This window comes from Urocitellus parryii, chromosome 11 (genome assembly GCF_045843805.1).
Source record: "Urocitellus parryii isolate mUroPar1 chromosome 11, mUroPar1.hap1, whole genome shotgun sequence".
Taxonomy (NCBI): Eukaryota; Metazoa; Chordata; class Mammalia; order Rodentia; family Sciuridae; genus Urocitellus; species Urocitellus parryii.
The window spans coordinates 91,439,144-91,454,781 of NC_135541.1; the positions used below are offsets into that span (position 1 = coordinate 91,439,144).

The window sequence follows — 15,638 nt, forward strand, 5'->3', positions numbered from 1 at the left end:
TATGTGGAACACAGTTACTACCCACAGTAAAAGGAACAAGAAAATGTAGAAGCAAGCTCAGTTCTTAAAGCTTCTGTCTATAGTGGCATGTACAATTTCTGTGCACATTGTATTAGCTAAAGCAAGTGACAGGCCCTCCTACCTTAAAGTTATCCTGCAGGAAAGGAGAATAGTAGTGAACAATAGACAATATGACATGCTTTCCAGGAACCATTCGAGAGGTTTGAGCTGAAAGCTAAATGTGGTGGCACATACTTTTAATCTCAGTTACTCAAAAGGATAAGGCAGAAGGATCTCAAGTTCAAGACCACCTTGGCAACTTAGCAAGACCCAGTCTATAAAATAAAACCTAAAAAAAATTAAAATTAGAGGGCACAGCTCATTGGTAGTTTGCTTTCCTAGCATGTGTCAGTCCCTGGTTTCAATCGCCAGATCCTCAAAAAGAGAGAGACATTTAAGCAGCATGATTTAATTCACAGTATAAAATATCCCTCTAACTGCTGAATGAAGAATAGAAAAAAAATTCAAGGGCCAGAGAAGTGAGATCAATTAGGAGAGTCTAAGAGTGGTCACGTTGAACTATGATAGTGGCAGATAGAAGTGGAAAAGAGAGAGAGAGAAGCAGACAGATCATGGCATATTTTAAAAGTAGAATTAAAAATTTTTGTGAGGGATTGGATGAAGGGAGAAAATGGTACCAAAAATAATTGTCAGGTTTCTGGCATGAGACACCATATAGATGGAATTGCCAATCTCTGAGATTGGGAATAATAAGATCAAGGGTCCAATTTTAGACATGCTAAGTTTGAGGCACCTATGAGTCATATAAATTACATGCACACCTCAAGAAATAAAGGGCTGGGGGGCTGGGGTCGTGGCTTACTAGCAGAGTGCTTCCCTAGCATGTGTGAGGCACTGGGTTCGATTGTTAGCACCACATATAAATAAAAGAAGTAATGATCCATCAACAACTAAAAAAATACTTAAAAAAAAGAAATAGGTTTGAGATGAAAACATAAATGCGTAAGTCATTTTGGTATATAAATAGTTTTTAAAGCTGTAAAAGTGAATAGGATCCTAGACCAAGTTATGACAACTCCAAAATGTAGATATTAGATGAGAGCAACAGCACTAGCACAGTAAAGCATTTAAGAATTCAAACTCAAATTCAATCTGCCTGGACTTGAATACTGGGTTATATAAATCCTCTGAGTCTTAGTTTCCTCATCCACACCATTTCTGATGGACCAGTCTGTTGTGAGGATTGCATTGAAAAAAATGTACAAACATACAGCCTACCACATAGAAAAGTACTTTCTAAGTCATGGCAATTGGTACTTCTATTAAAGGAGAAAGAGCCTTGAAAGAAGTGGGAGAAAATAAGGAAGTCTATCATTAATGAAAGGATTTGAACAATGGATTTTAGGATGAGAGAGGTGCCAAAAATGCCAAATGCAACTGAAAAATTGAATAAAATGAAAATCTAGGACTGAATTGTATCTTCTGAATTTGGCAAAAAAAAATGCATCAGCTTTTTTTAAGCATCTTTGATGAATTGATGGGGTAGTTAATGAGCATTAAGGACTAGAAATAAAAATACATTTCAGGTGAAGACCTAAATTTTAAAAGGTTAACCTTTAAATTCTAGAGGAATTTTAATCTCCTAGATTTAGATTAATTCTTTAAAATCTCAGTATAGAAAAGGAGTTCCAAATTCACACATAAAAAAACAAATCATAAAATATAAATTTGGTAAAGTTTAAAACATCTGTGCATCAAAATATATCATAAAAAGTTGTGAGGAAAACCCCAGATAGAATAAAAATACAAACCTTACAACCAACAAAAGATGATGCTCAGAACATACAAGAAATTCTATAAATCAATAAGAAGAACACAAATAACCTAATAGTCAAAGAAAAAGGACCTCACAGGACCTACAATTTATTTTTTATTTTATTTATTTATTTATTTATTTTGAGAGAGAGAGAGAGAATTTTTTAATATTCATTTTTTAGTTTTCGGTGGACACAACATCTTTATTTTATTTTATGTGGTGCTGAGGATCCAACCCAGCGCCCCGCGCATGCCAGGCGAGCCTGTTACCACTTAAGCCACATCCCCAGCCCCCTTACAATTTATTAATGTTTCCATATTGTCACAGTCCTCACTTAATCATGTCCTCATTTCTCTCTTTAGTCCCACTTAGAGATCCATCATCTCTAAGTGGGACTAGAGATCCATCATCTTAATTGGTATCTTACACATCCCTCTATTCCCTGCTCTATAATCCATTTCTCTTATTCATTTTCAAAACTGTGTCCTTGAGAAAATCCAATTCTCTGTATTCACACCTGTAGCTGACTTCAGCTGTAGATATTCCTCCTTCAATGCAAAAAAAGAAAAAAAAAGAAAAAGAAAAAAAAGAAAGAAAAAAGAAAAGGTGCAAACTCTATTGAGAATTTATAGATATGACCTTGGTGAGAAAGAGCCCATTTAGTAGCTTCCATTTCTTAAATTAAAACATAAAGAGCTACGGGGAAAATGAGGATGTAAGAGTGTGAAGCAGAAAGTATCAGAAGGACAGGATGTGAAGATCAGACATTTGAGGAAATAAGAGATTCAAGATCATTACTGTGAAGAATGAGAAGGCTGTATTACAAAAGAAACAAGGTATTTGGGCCCTGTGAGTACCAATTTTGGGCTATGAATTTATAGAATATCAATTTCTCAAATTTACTGGGCATCATGTAGCTCAGAATTGAGCACATCAGCCCTGACACATGCCTATAATCCCAGCAGCTTGGGAGGCTGAAGCAGAAGGATGACAAGTTTAAAGCTAGCCTCAGCATAGTGAGGTCCTAAAGCAACTTATGGAGACTCTGTCTCTAAATAAAAAATAAAAAAGCATTGAGCACACCAATCTTATACAGTTGTAACAGACCATTACATCACACTTTCTGTCAGAATACCCATATGCCAACCTCCACTCTTATGTGGCATACAGATGTCCTAATGCACTCTCACAGAGGCTCTGTGCCTCCTCGTGCCACTTACTACACATGGCTGATACATGATAGACCTATAAGACAGAAGGAGTCAGGATCCTGTGGACAATGGAAACTTCAAGTCACACCTGACATACATAGATTTGTGTGTAACAGAAATAAACTCAGACCTTAAGTCTGAGTTTATTTCATGTTTTCTGCCTCCCACAGTTGATCCTAACTAACCAGCAAAAAATCTCCAATTGACTAATCAGAATAACATAGCCACAAAAGTACCCATGTTAAACCACAGTCAAAATGTCTACAAATAAAGGGTTTGAAATGGTAAGTTATGTCAACGTTAAAATAACTTTAATTCTTTATGGAATTAATATATTAGAATTTTTTTTACTAATTTTATAAATATATGGTAATGATATTTATAATAGGGAATTTCATAAAAATGATAAATTAAGACATGAATAATTGCACAGATTGACTCATCATTTTCTTTACCCAACATTTATTGAGTACTATAACATGCTAAGCAGTATGTTGGCTGCCAGGGATATGAAGATAAAACAAAGAGTCCCTAACCATTGAGGAGTTCACAGAGATATAAACACATGATTTTATGTATTATAATTTCCAGTATTATTTATTTTTGAACATAAGTAGTTGATTAAGCAAATGGACAAAAAATTTTTTTTTCTTTTTTTTAACCTGTAGAAAAGAAATCAATTTTGGTAGAGAAAAGGGCTAACTGTAATTTGTCTCTCTGAGCAGTAGAGGGCGACACAACATCAAAATGACAGCTTGAGTAAGCCCCTGTGGACCCTGTTGTAGGCCTTTTTCTATAAAAGTAATTTATTCAACCAAGTGTTTTTTTCCCAGACTCAATGACATATTTAGCTATGAATATACAAATTGCACAAATTCATTCTGAATAAAATACATCCATGGTTTGACAAAAATAACAATTTTGTGGGGCTGGGGTTGTAGCTCAGCGGTAGAGCACTTGCCTAGCATGTCTAAGGCATCTGGTTCAACTCTCATCACCACATATAATAAATAAAATAAAAGTTCATTGACAACTAAAAATATTTTTAAAAAATAATAATTTTAATTTATTCCTGTGGCATTTCTCATTTTTTATATTTTTTTCTCCATGTTATAAAATCATGAAAATTCATCATTCAAGAAAATACATTTAATCTGTTTTTTTCTCATAAGTACTGCAGAACACTTCTTTCTTATTGATATCTTCCCAAGATTAATTAATAAAACATAATGTGGGCACCAGCTGTGGGTTTTGACAGAATAAAAAAACATTCTTCAAGTTACTTGTGAGTAGCATCTCTTTGCAGCATAAAATTTGATAACCTTCATTTATGTCATCTCCTTTGACTATAATTCATATAAAAATATTCATGTGATCAAAGCTTTTAAATTGCACTAAAGCATTTTATATTGATCCACAGTGAGTTTTCTATGAAAAAGAAGGGGAAAAATGGCTTTTATTCATCATAAAGTTTTCTTTAAGATTACTGTGGAAATGCTCCTCTAGGTACCAGTGAGTTAGTTAACTCTCATTTGGAAAGTTATCAGCTGGCAGTTATTTGTGGAATTCCACTAAATACTCAACTTATAAGTATTCACAGAAGGAGATGTTTTAAATTTGAGCCAGGGCAGTTGCCTAGGATTTCTGTAACAAATTACCAGAAACCCCATGGCTTAAGGCAACACAAAATTACTCTATCCTAGTTCAGGAGGCAGAAGATCAAAATAAAGGTGTTGGCAGAGTAGAATCCTTCTAAAGGCTCAGAGGAGATTCTGTTGTTCCTAGCCCCTTTTCTAGGTTGCCAGCAATCTTTGGTTTTCCTTAACTTGTAGCTGCATCACTTTAATCCCTGCCTTTGTCATTAGAGGTATTCGCCTTATACATGTCTTTGTGTCTTCCCATGACCTTCTTACGAGGTCACCAATCATTGGATTTGGGGGCCCATCCTAATCCTGTATGGCCTCATCTTAACTAATTACATTTGCAAAGACCTTATTCCTAAACAAGATCATATTCTGAGGTTGCAATGGACATGAATTTTTCAGATTCCTTCTTCAATCCACTACAAATAGTAAGGCTATTTTGTATGTCTTCAAAGAAATCTTTAAAAGGAAGAAAAGTATTTTCTCTATGGAAATGAGTACCAAATATATTATATTCAAAATAGATACATACCAAAATGTACTCAACTGAATTTTTTAATTTACTTTATTTTCATATTCATGTTATTTATATTATCTTGTACAGGAGTTTTGAAGTGTATAATAAAATAACCCATTCAATAAACAATATGTATAACATAAAATGTATGCTGTTCATTGTCAACAAATAGTGTGTACATTTTATTAACCCTATAGAATTAATAAATAAAGGAAGATACAGTAAAATCTTACTATAAGTAGAGTCCAAAAAGTTTTATCATCTGGGAATCATGACCACATTATTGCAAGGTTGAAAAAAGCCACAAAATTCTCAATTAGCTTTCCAGTTAATGTGTATTTTCATTTATGTTCACATTTATAAAATGTGTAAAAAACAGACAAATTATTTTAAAATTGTACCATAAATTAAATTAAGAAAGCCATAAATAATCACAGAGCACTCATTTCCTGACTCTTCACCCTGCACACCTTTATCCTGTCCCATTTGAGAATTGCAGCTGGGTGAAGTATGAAGTCAATTACCAACCCAGTTCAACCTCAATTTATATTATTATTATTATTATTATTATTTGTAGATGGAAAAATACATTTATTTATTTATTTATTTATTTACTTTTATGTGGTGCTGAGGATCAAACCCAGTAACTCACATGTGCCAGGCAAGTTCTCTACCACTGAGCTACAACCACAGCCCTGAATTCCCATGATCTTAGAGACACTTTCAGAGTTTTTAGAGAATAAAATCAAGACTAAAGAACTTTAAAAAGATGATAAAGGAAAATGCCATCATGTTGCTTAATGACAGGGTTGTGTTTTGAGAAACCCATCCTTAGGCAATGTTATTGAGTGAACACCAGAGTGCACATACACAAACCTAGGTGGCATAGCCCCACTACACACGAGGCTGAATCTTCTAGCTACCACATATGCGGTTTGTCTTGTTGATCAAAGCATCTGCATGCAGCACATGACTCTACAATGATTTGCACAATTCTCATTATCAGAAAGGAGGGAATGTATTTGGGTTTTGAAAAAAGTCAAGTTTTTGTAACAATGAGTTGTTTGAAAAATCTCTCTCTGAAAGATGAAGATATCAGATAATGTCTCTTAAAATTTCCTAAAATAATCACAATAACAGGCTTAATAAGAGTACTATGTTGTTTTGTTAAAATGAAGGTCATAATGCTAAACCACAACTCATTCAAGGCAGCTATGGCTAAGACTAAGCCAATGATTGTTCCAACTTATTTCAAGAGTAGAGGTTAAAGAATTGAAACAAATGTCCTCCTTCAAATATCACCCTCCTGCCTGGCCTTTTGGTAGGCAGAGGATGACAGACTCTAAGAGCCATGCTCCCTGATGAAAACCCAAAGATAGTAGTCTGAGCTGCTAGTTCTGAACGTGCTTTAAAACAATTGAGCAGTCAGAGAAGTGACCTTTTAAAGATAATATAGCCAAATCAAACTCTGGTTGAATACATGAAACATTCCTGCAAGGAAACTTCTGGGAGCTTTAAGACCCAGCACAAAGCTTCTTCTTCCCTACCTTTCTAAGGCCTAATGATAACATTGGAATTAATTCAGAACACCAAGGAAAGCAGGAGGAGAATTGCCAGTGCAGGATGGAATATGCAGGAAGTGATGTTAGTGTAGGAGAGATCAGTCTCCATGGCAGAAACCCAAGGAAGCTTCAGGCTCAGTCTGCAGGTGCCTCTAAGGGCAGGGAGCTGAGAGGCTAAAATGGAAGGGTTGTTTGAAAGTGGGCCTAGCACATGATGGCATCAGATATCTGCCTACACTTCCTGCCTTCCTCTGCCATTTTTAAATACATGGAATACCAACTAGCATTTCACCTCTGGGAAAAATAAAATAAGGTTTCTTCTTCTGAAAAACAGAATAAACTGAGGAGTATTAGGTATGCTGAGGATGGACATCAGTGTCCCAAGTAAAGCCCTCTCACTTCTTCTTTGGAGTTCCAAACCTCTCCCTGAAAAACTAAAAGGCATCAACATTCTTATCCCAAGATTAAGGTAACCAGTGGGTAAATCTGTTTATTAAAGCTGTGGTTAGCTAGAGCTAGGGTTGTAGCTCAGTGGTAGAGCACTCGACTGGCATGTGTGAGGCACTGGGTTTGATCCTCAGCACCACATAAAAATCAATAAATAAATTAATTAATTAAAGGTATTTGTCCATCCACAATTTTAAAAAAATATTAAAAAATTTTTTTAAAAAAAGCTATGGTTAGCTATGTTCCAAAAACTTGGCTTCCTCATTCCTTAATCTGATGCTTTCCTAGGAAGGGACTACCAGACTGGGCGTTTCATCTTCTGGCCTCCCTCATATCCAAATGTAGCCATTTAACTACACGGAATGTGAATAGAAGTGTTGTGTGTCACTCTCAGGCCAGGGTTTTTAAGAAAGCAATTGTGGACCTGGGGGTATAGCACAATGGTAGAGCACATGCTAAACATTTGTGAGGCCATGGGTTCTGTACTGAGTGGATGGTGGGGTGGCAGGGAGGAAGTGGGGAAGAAAGGAAGGAATAAAGAAAGAAAAAGTGCCTTTTCACATTCTCACTCACCCTCTTCCAGCCAGAAGCAGAAGGCACGAAGATGCCTGTAGCATCAGTTGAAGGAGCCTGGGTCTCTGAGTCACTACATGAAGGAAAGCCATCCATGAATCAGGAACATCTGAACCATGCTGCAGTTGAGAAACAAGCAAATATCATAGAAAACCAATGAAGTTTTCAGGCTTATTTTGATAACAAGCATTACCATAATTAATTATCCTTCCCATGTACATGGAGCTCCCAGCACAGGCACTTAACCTGTGGGAGGAAAGATCTATATATTAAGAAACCTATATAGTAAGAAACTCCGAAAAGCTATCTAGAACAGTCCCATATGATGGACAACTAAAGATCACAAGAAAGAAAATTAGCAGAATAAAAAAACAAACCCAAGATTCACTAATCCAGAAAGAAGAACAGAGATTGTAGGCTTATAGAATAGGAAAAAAAAAAAACTAAAATATTTGAATTGTGTTCTTAGAGAAATTTGAAAATGTATTATTACTTCCACAAAACTAACACTAGATAATCCTACCCCTCGCCCTGTCCCCCACCACACACATCAAAATAAAAATACAAAAGGAAATTCTTGTAAATTAAGCATATGATTGCTAAAATTTTAAAAATCAATTGAAAGTTTATGGGACAGTGTTCCAGGTTTTGTGGCACACACCTGTAATCCCAGGGACTCAGGAGGCTCAGACAGGAGGATCCAGGACAGCTCTAACAACTTAGTAAGACCATGTCTTAAAATAAAAACATAAAAAGGACTAGGTATGTAATTTAGTGGTAAAGTGCCCTGAGGTTCAATTCCCAGTAACCCCCCAAATAAAATTGAAGTGTTGAAAGACAAAGCCTAGGACCCCTTCTAGAACATAAATCAAAAGATTAGAAAAAGAAAGCTTCAGGAGAAGGTGAAGCAAAGAAAATAAGTCTAGAAGTTCCAACATCCTGCAAATAGAATAGAGAAGAAAAATAGCTAGGGATATAGTTGGTAGAGTGCTTGCCTCACATGTACAAGGCCCTGGGTTCAATCCCCAGCACCACACACACACAAAAAAAAATGTTGGGCCTGGGGTTGTGGCTCAGTTGTAGAGCCCTTGCCTAGGACATGTGAGGCCCTGGGTTTGATCCTCAGCACCACATAAGAATGAAATAAAGATAATGTGTCCAAATACAAATAAAAAATAATAAATAGTAAAAAAAATTAAAAAGAATAAAGAAAAAATAAAAATAAGGAAGAATGAAATGGTAATAATTATAAAGAGATCTCCTCCAAAGTTAAAGACATAACTATTCCTAGTAAAGGGGATAAATGAGTATCAAGAAAAAAAAAAAAGACCATGTCACATCACCATGAAATTTTACAACACTAAATGATTAGAGAAAGGATTTTATTTTTATTTATTTATTTATTTTTTACTGTAGTAAGAACATATAAGATGAGGTCTACCTTCTTGACAACATTTTAAGTTTATGGGACAGTGTGTTCACTGCAAGCACAGTGTTGTACAGCAGATCTCTGGAACTTACTTATCCTGGTTCACTGAAACTTTCTAGACATGGAACAGAAACTGCCCATTTCCCCCTCCCCCAGTCCCTGGCAGCCACCATTATATTTCTGCTTTTACAAATTTGACTATTTTAGGAATCTCTTGTAAGTGGAATATTGCAGAATATGTCCTTCTGTCATAAACTCACTTCACTTAGCATAATGCCCTATATGCTCATCTCTGTTGTCGCAAATGGCAGGATTTCCTTCTTTTTATGGCTGAATAGAATTCCCATTGTGCACATACCACATTTTATTGATCCATTCAACTCCTGATGGACATTTAGGTCGATTCCATATCTAGGCTGTTGTGCACAGTGCTGCAATAAGCACAGGAAAAGTACATTTTTTAAAAGTCTCTCGAGAAGAGGGAAAAAAAGGTCACTTACCAAGAAACAATAATAAACTGGCATCAAACTCCTTATTAGGAACACTCTGTGCTAGAAGAGAATGAAACAATGTTTTTACAGTTCTGAGGAGGGAAAAAAATGTTTGAATATAGAATTTTGTGCTCTGCCAAACTATAAATCAAGGTGAAGGCATATGAAAGACATTTTCAAATTTGCAAGTACTCATAAATTTCATCTCCCATCTATTTGTTTGTTTGTTTCTGTTCAATATGCCTTTGGATGTATTCCAGAGAAGTGAGGTACAAACCAACAAAGATGTAGAATATGAGGGAGTGGAACTTGGAGTGAAGTTTAGTCAAAAACAATTCCAGGGTGAGAGTTGTGCATGGAGTTTGCTAAACTATCTAAATCAGAATAGTAAGCTAGTTGGCCCCCAAATACAATGCCTTCAAGAACAAAAATGAAATGTGGTCTACATTGAAGATAGAATAACTATGGAAATGGGTGATATCCATGATATAGTAAAGAAATTTTCTCTCAGTAAAAATAAAAGAAAGACAAATGGAAATTCCAGGAAACACAAACAACAAAAATTGTGTAAAATAAGTCATGAACCAAATACAAAGCCCATTAAAATGCAGCATCATCTTAAGCTTTTTCTGAAATGATAAAAAAGAATTTATTTCATTTGGACACTAGAACATTCTTCTCCAAGGATTCTAGAGATCATGACCTTAAGCCTATAAAAAATTTTAATTGTTGCACATTATTTGACTATGCAGTAAATGATAGTTAAAAAGACACAATAATATAAATTAGGGAAAGCACTAATTTTCAATTTTCCAGATGAACCTATAAGCAACATGTGAAAGATGGGTCTCAGTAAAGAATGAATTTGGCATTGACCTTGAAATGCAAAAAGAAAAATACAGCTGACAGAATGTGGGGGTTCAGGTACAGCATGTGGAAGATGGAAGAAAGGAGAAAAGGTCCAATTGCCTCATCAAAGCATATCCAGAGGCTCAGGCTGGACTGCGGAGGAGGAGGCAGGAGGATTCCCGCGCTGGGGGGCTGGCTCAGGCGGTAGCCCTGGCTGCTGCTGTTGGGAGCGGGCCAGCTTAGTGCGCCCCTGGAGCGCCATGGTAGGGCCTCCACCACCTCACCCTCTTGGGCTGGGAAGCCAGCGCCCAAGGGGCTCCGGAGGATGGCGGGAGCCACTGTGGCGCCCAGCAAGCAGCACTACAGCGCCTGCTGTCTGGGCCTTGGCGGATGGTGTGTGGCATGATCAGCCCAACTCCTGCAGCGGCCCTGCCTAGGTCCCCCGCCCTGGGGTCGAAAGCCTCCGGAAAAAGCGGCAGCTTTTTCCATGGTTTGGCTTGGAGATTGGTGGAACCCTGGTCAAGCTGGTTTATTTTGAACCCAAAGACATCACTGCTGAAGAAGAAGGGGAAGAAGTGGAGAGTCTTCCAAGCATTTGGAAGTACTTGAACTCCAACGTGGCTTATGGGTCCAGGGGCATTAGAGACATGCACCTGGAGATGAAGGACCTGACTCTGTGTGGATGCAAAGATAGGTGGTCTTCAGCTTTTCAAACTGCATGAACTAGACTGCTTAATCCAAGGAATTGTATGTATTGACTCAGTTGGTTTCAATGGACTATCACAGTGCTATTACTTTGAAAATCCTGCTGATTCTGAAAAATGTCAGAAGTTACCATTTGAGTTGAAAAACCCACATCCTCTGCTTCTGGTGAACCCATTGGCTCAGGGGTTAGCATTTTAGCAGTGTATTCCAAAGATAATTACAAGGGGGTCAAAGGCACAAGTTTTAGAGGAGGAACTTTTTTTGGTCTCTGCTATCTTCTTATGGCTCTACCACTTTTGAAGAAGCTCTTGAAATGGCATCTCGTGGAGGTAGCACCAAAGTGGATAACCAGTTCGAGACATTATGGAGGAGATTATGAGAGGTTTGGATTGCCAGGCTGGGCTGTATCTTTGAGAACATTAACCAGGTGGTATTTGTTGGAAATTTCTTGAGAATTAATAAGATTGGCCATGCGGCTTTTGGCATATGCTTTAGATTATTGGTCCAAGGGACAGTTGAAAGCACTTTTTTCAGAACATGAGGGTTATTTTGGCGCTGTTGGAGCACTCCTGGAGCTGTTGAAGATTCCCTGATTGTTACCTGGGAGGGCGTCCTGGAAATTTCTACAATGGGATCGATGAACTTTTGTTTTTTAAAAGCCTTACTTAGTTTTATGATCATGTATTATCCAGATCAAAGAGAGAAATGATGTGTATTTTTCTAAGTCATCAAGATAAATCCTTAAAAAATTCATTCTAAACTAGCAACCAGTAAGGAAAGAAGCATTGAAAAACAAGTGGACTGCTGCAGTCTGGCTGGGCACAAAATCACCAACCACTCAAACAGGAACAAACTTTATTTCCAAAACTCCCGTGAATGCCATGCACTTGGCCTTATCCAGGGACACACTACACCAACAGCAAATCCCTCCTCCAGAATTCCCTCCTACCGCAGTTCCCCAACCAATGGGAACTCTGCGGGAGTCCCTGGAGAGCTCCAAAGTAGCAGGCTGAGCCAGACAGCAGGGGTCTAATCTCCAATTGAATGCACATCTTAACATAATCATTATCATCTCAATGGCTTGCTGGTGTCACCTTTAAGGAAAAATGCCATGTGTCATTCCTACTTGGCTATGGCTCTCAGCAGTGGACCATGTTCAGGCAGTGTAAGGATTGCTGTATTTAAGTTGCCCTTCAGGGTAGCGCTGTTACACCTGTGGTGTTTTTGGAAATCTCAGCATAACTCACTGCAGACACCTTGGAAGAGCTGTCCCGTGTTGAGCTGGCTGTGGTTGTGCATCCTTTTTTGACTTGCTGTGTGCAGGACAGGCTGCTTTGTGTGATAATCTAATCACTATTTTCTCAGTAAGGCCTTAGAGATCACTTGTGCATTACTCTGGATTGCATTTAGCCTTTGTTTATACATATTGAAAAACGGTTTATTTTAAGCTTCTGCAAACTTAATTGGGTGGGTTAATTCTGTTCCTGACAAAGCAACTTTTAGAAGGGCAACTCTTTGTTACTTCTCTAAATCATGGAAAGATCCCTGTGGAAGGAGAAAACTTCTGGCAGAACTTCCTAGGGTAAGGGACATAATGACCTGACCAAAGTGGGTGATGAGCTAGTGGAAAAAGCAGAGGCTGGCAGTGTGACACCAAAGAGCCTCTGGAATTGACAGCTCTTCAAAGGGTCATGTAGAGAGTATCCTTTCAGGCTTCATAGCAAAGGAGAATTGAGGTGTCTGCTGATGAACTCTGGGAGCCTCTGGTGCTTGTGGGTTTCAGACTACTTGAGTGTCTTGCTAAGGGCTGGACCTTTTCTTTCTGCTGTGCAGAATAATTTAAGAAGCCTTCCCCTTGGAGACAGTGCAGCTTTTATATCTAATGTACCAAGTGATGTGGGAATCACAGTTGAAGGCAAGGAAAGGCCTGGTATAAAGCAGCCTTGTAACCAGAAGGAAGGTCTCAAGATTCTCCCTATTCTGTGATTTCTACACGTAGCTCAGTATCTTTCTGGGGTGGAAGGGAGGGGTGAGTAGGGTAAAAGATTTGTTATAGGCTGTGTGATGGCAGCAGAGGGCTGGCCACACGCAGGGCATCCCATAGCTTTTTCCCTGAGGGACATGTGCCTTTATGCATGTGCCTTGACACATCTAGAGGGTGGGTCCAGCTGGGCTGGAGCCTCCTGCAGCAGAGTAAGAGGGATGCTGCTGGGATGGCAGTTCACCCTTATTGCAGCCCCTCATCTCTAGGCCTTCCACTCTCAGTTGTCTGCTTGTTGGCTGCACTTTCTCCTTGCTACCCAAAACACCACCACCATCTACCCACTTGTACTGCGACTAGAGGTAGGGATTTCTCAGCTCCTGTGCCATTAGCTTTGCTGCTCCTCTGGGCAGATTATTCCCATGAACTTCCATGTCATGGAGCACATGAGATTATGACGGTGCTCCACGTGGGCAGTCTTTTTAGCCCTGGCTATTCCTACAGTGTAGCATAGAAGGAAATTGAAGCCCAGAAGAGCAAACTTACCTAAGGTCACACAGCTGAAAATGGTCAGAACTGGAATCAAGCCCAGATCTGTCTGGACCCAGAGCATGAGCTGTGAATGTCTCGCTGGCCTTCCTTCAACCCACTGCTCCTCTCTTTTTTGAGAAGCTGTTTTTCCTCACTTTTTACCTTGTGTTCAGCCCACCCTGTCATTCCATGGGAGTGTTCTTGACAGGCCACTAATGAATCTCAAGTTACAAATCTAATGAGTGTTTCAGGATCATACCTGTGTCAGCTCTATGCCAGCTTGTTCTCTGATGACAGATGGTGTCAGTCCTCAGACACCATCCTGGATCTCCTCAAGCCATCTCCACAATCCTGGATCTCCTCAAGGTGGCACCCCATCCAGACCTGGCCCTTGAATTCAAGCCCTAGATGCCGTTTCCCCTCCAGCTGTCAACTTCCAAGCTGTCCCTGCAGATGTGTACTTCCTCATCCAAGCTTCCTGCCATCTCACCACCTCCAGCCCATAAGGTGCACTCAGGGTGGTCACCATGGCCAACACACTGTCTGCTCTCTGCAGTTGTCCTAGTCTGCTTTCCACCTGGTGGCCTGAGTGTCTCACCTTATCCTACCCCCAGTAGAAGCAGTATGTGGGCTGTGGCTATGGTGCAGAGTAAAATATATGGCCTGAACTGATAGGAGGAGGGTGGCTGGTAAGGGGTAGGAGTTGGCTGGGTGTAGGGAGATAAGGGCAGTAAGGGCACCTATGCTTGATTTTGGACTATCATATAGACAGCTGAGTTTAGGTCAGAGATAAGGAGCTGGATAATGTGCATGCAGATAGGAAAACCAAGGAGATTTTGTGAATTCCAAAAGCATGAGAAAAAATAATAGTAATGAAATGGTCAGTGAAGGAATAACAGGAAAAACAAGCTATTCATAGGGGCCTGTGGCTCAGACTGAGGGCAGGTCTTCAGGCACCTGGTGGAGAATGAATGAGGCTGTCCAGATTCAACTATAAGGTCATAGATGACCTCAGAACAAGTTTTCCTGAAGCCATGGGACTGAAGCTAAGCTACAGATGTCCTAATGAGGAGTGAGGAGTAGCACTGGCTTTGAGGACTTTGGACCAAGACTTTTTCTCTTCAAGACAAATACTTTCAGGTCTGGGATATTTAGCAAGAGGGTTGGTTTGGGGGTGAGTCCTTGGGGTCATGTGGGCTGAATGGGAAAAAGCCTAGTCCTGCTACTTCAGGCCACCCTGAGTTCACGGTTGGAGACTGTCAACATGTGCCTGTATAATTGAAGCCAGGGTGGTTGGTAAGGCCTGGACTTCCACTGTAATCTCCATTTGAAGCCTAGCATTCTCACACTACTGCCTGTTACAGAAGTGGACAGGCCAGAGGCATTAGCACCTACCTCCTCTGCTTGAGCATAACCTTTCCCTTTGTATTCCAAGTCTTGCTACCCAGGCAACTACTCTGAGTTGAAAGGCACACACTTGAACACTAAGTATTTTCAAATCTGCTTTTTATTTACATGTATTTCAGTCAATTACATGCATGTTTTGTTTTTAAATGAATGATTAGTAAAAAAAATACATTAAAATTTTAAAATACCAATTAAATATACAAAAATATATCTTAAAAAAGCATATCCAGAATGGGCTACTTCACTAACTCTAAGAGCACTGCCTACTCAGAAGGAACCTCATCTTTCTGGGTTACTTATGAGCTGCATGGTCAGTGCCCTGCCTCCACCAACGTCTTCCTGCACCTCTCAACATGGAAGGCATACACAGCCTTCTAAACACAGGTCAGACCATGTCACTTCTCTGCTCAAAACCTGCAGTGGTTTCCCATTGAACCTAGAGTTTAAAAAAAATC

The 15,638-nt window shown here is 39.1% G+C and overlaps 1 pseudogene; it reads left to right on the forward strand.

Annotated features, from left to right (window-relative positions):
- Window positions 1-9,949: 9,949 nt before the first annotated feature.
- On the forward strand, window positions 9,950-11,892 carry LOC113175353 (pantothenate kinase 2, mitochondrial pseudogene; annotated as a pseudogene).
- Window positions 11,893-15,638: the final 3,746 nt, after the last annotated feature.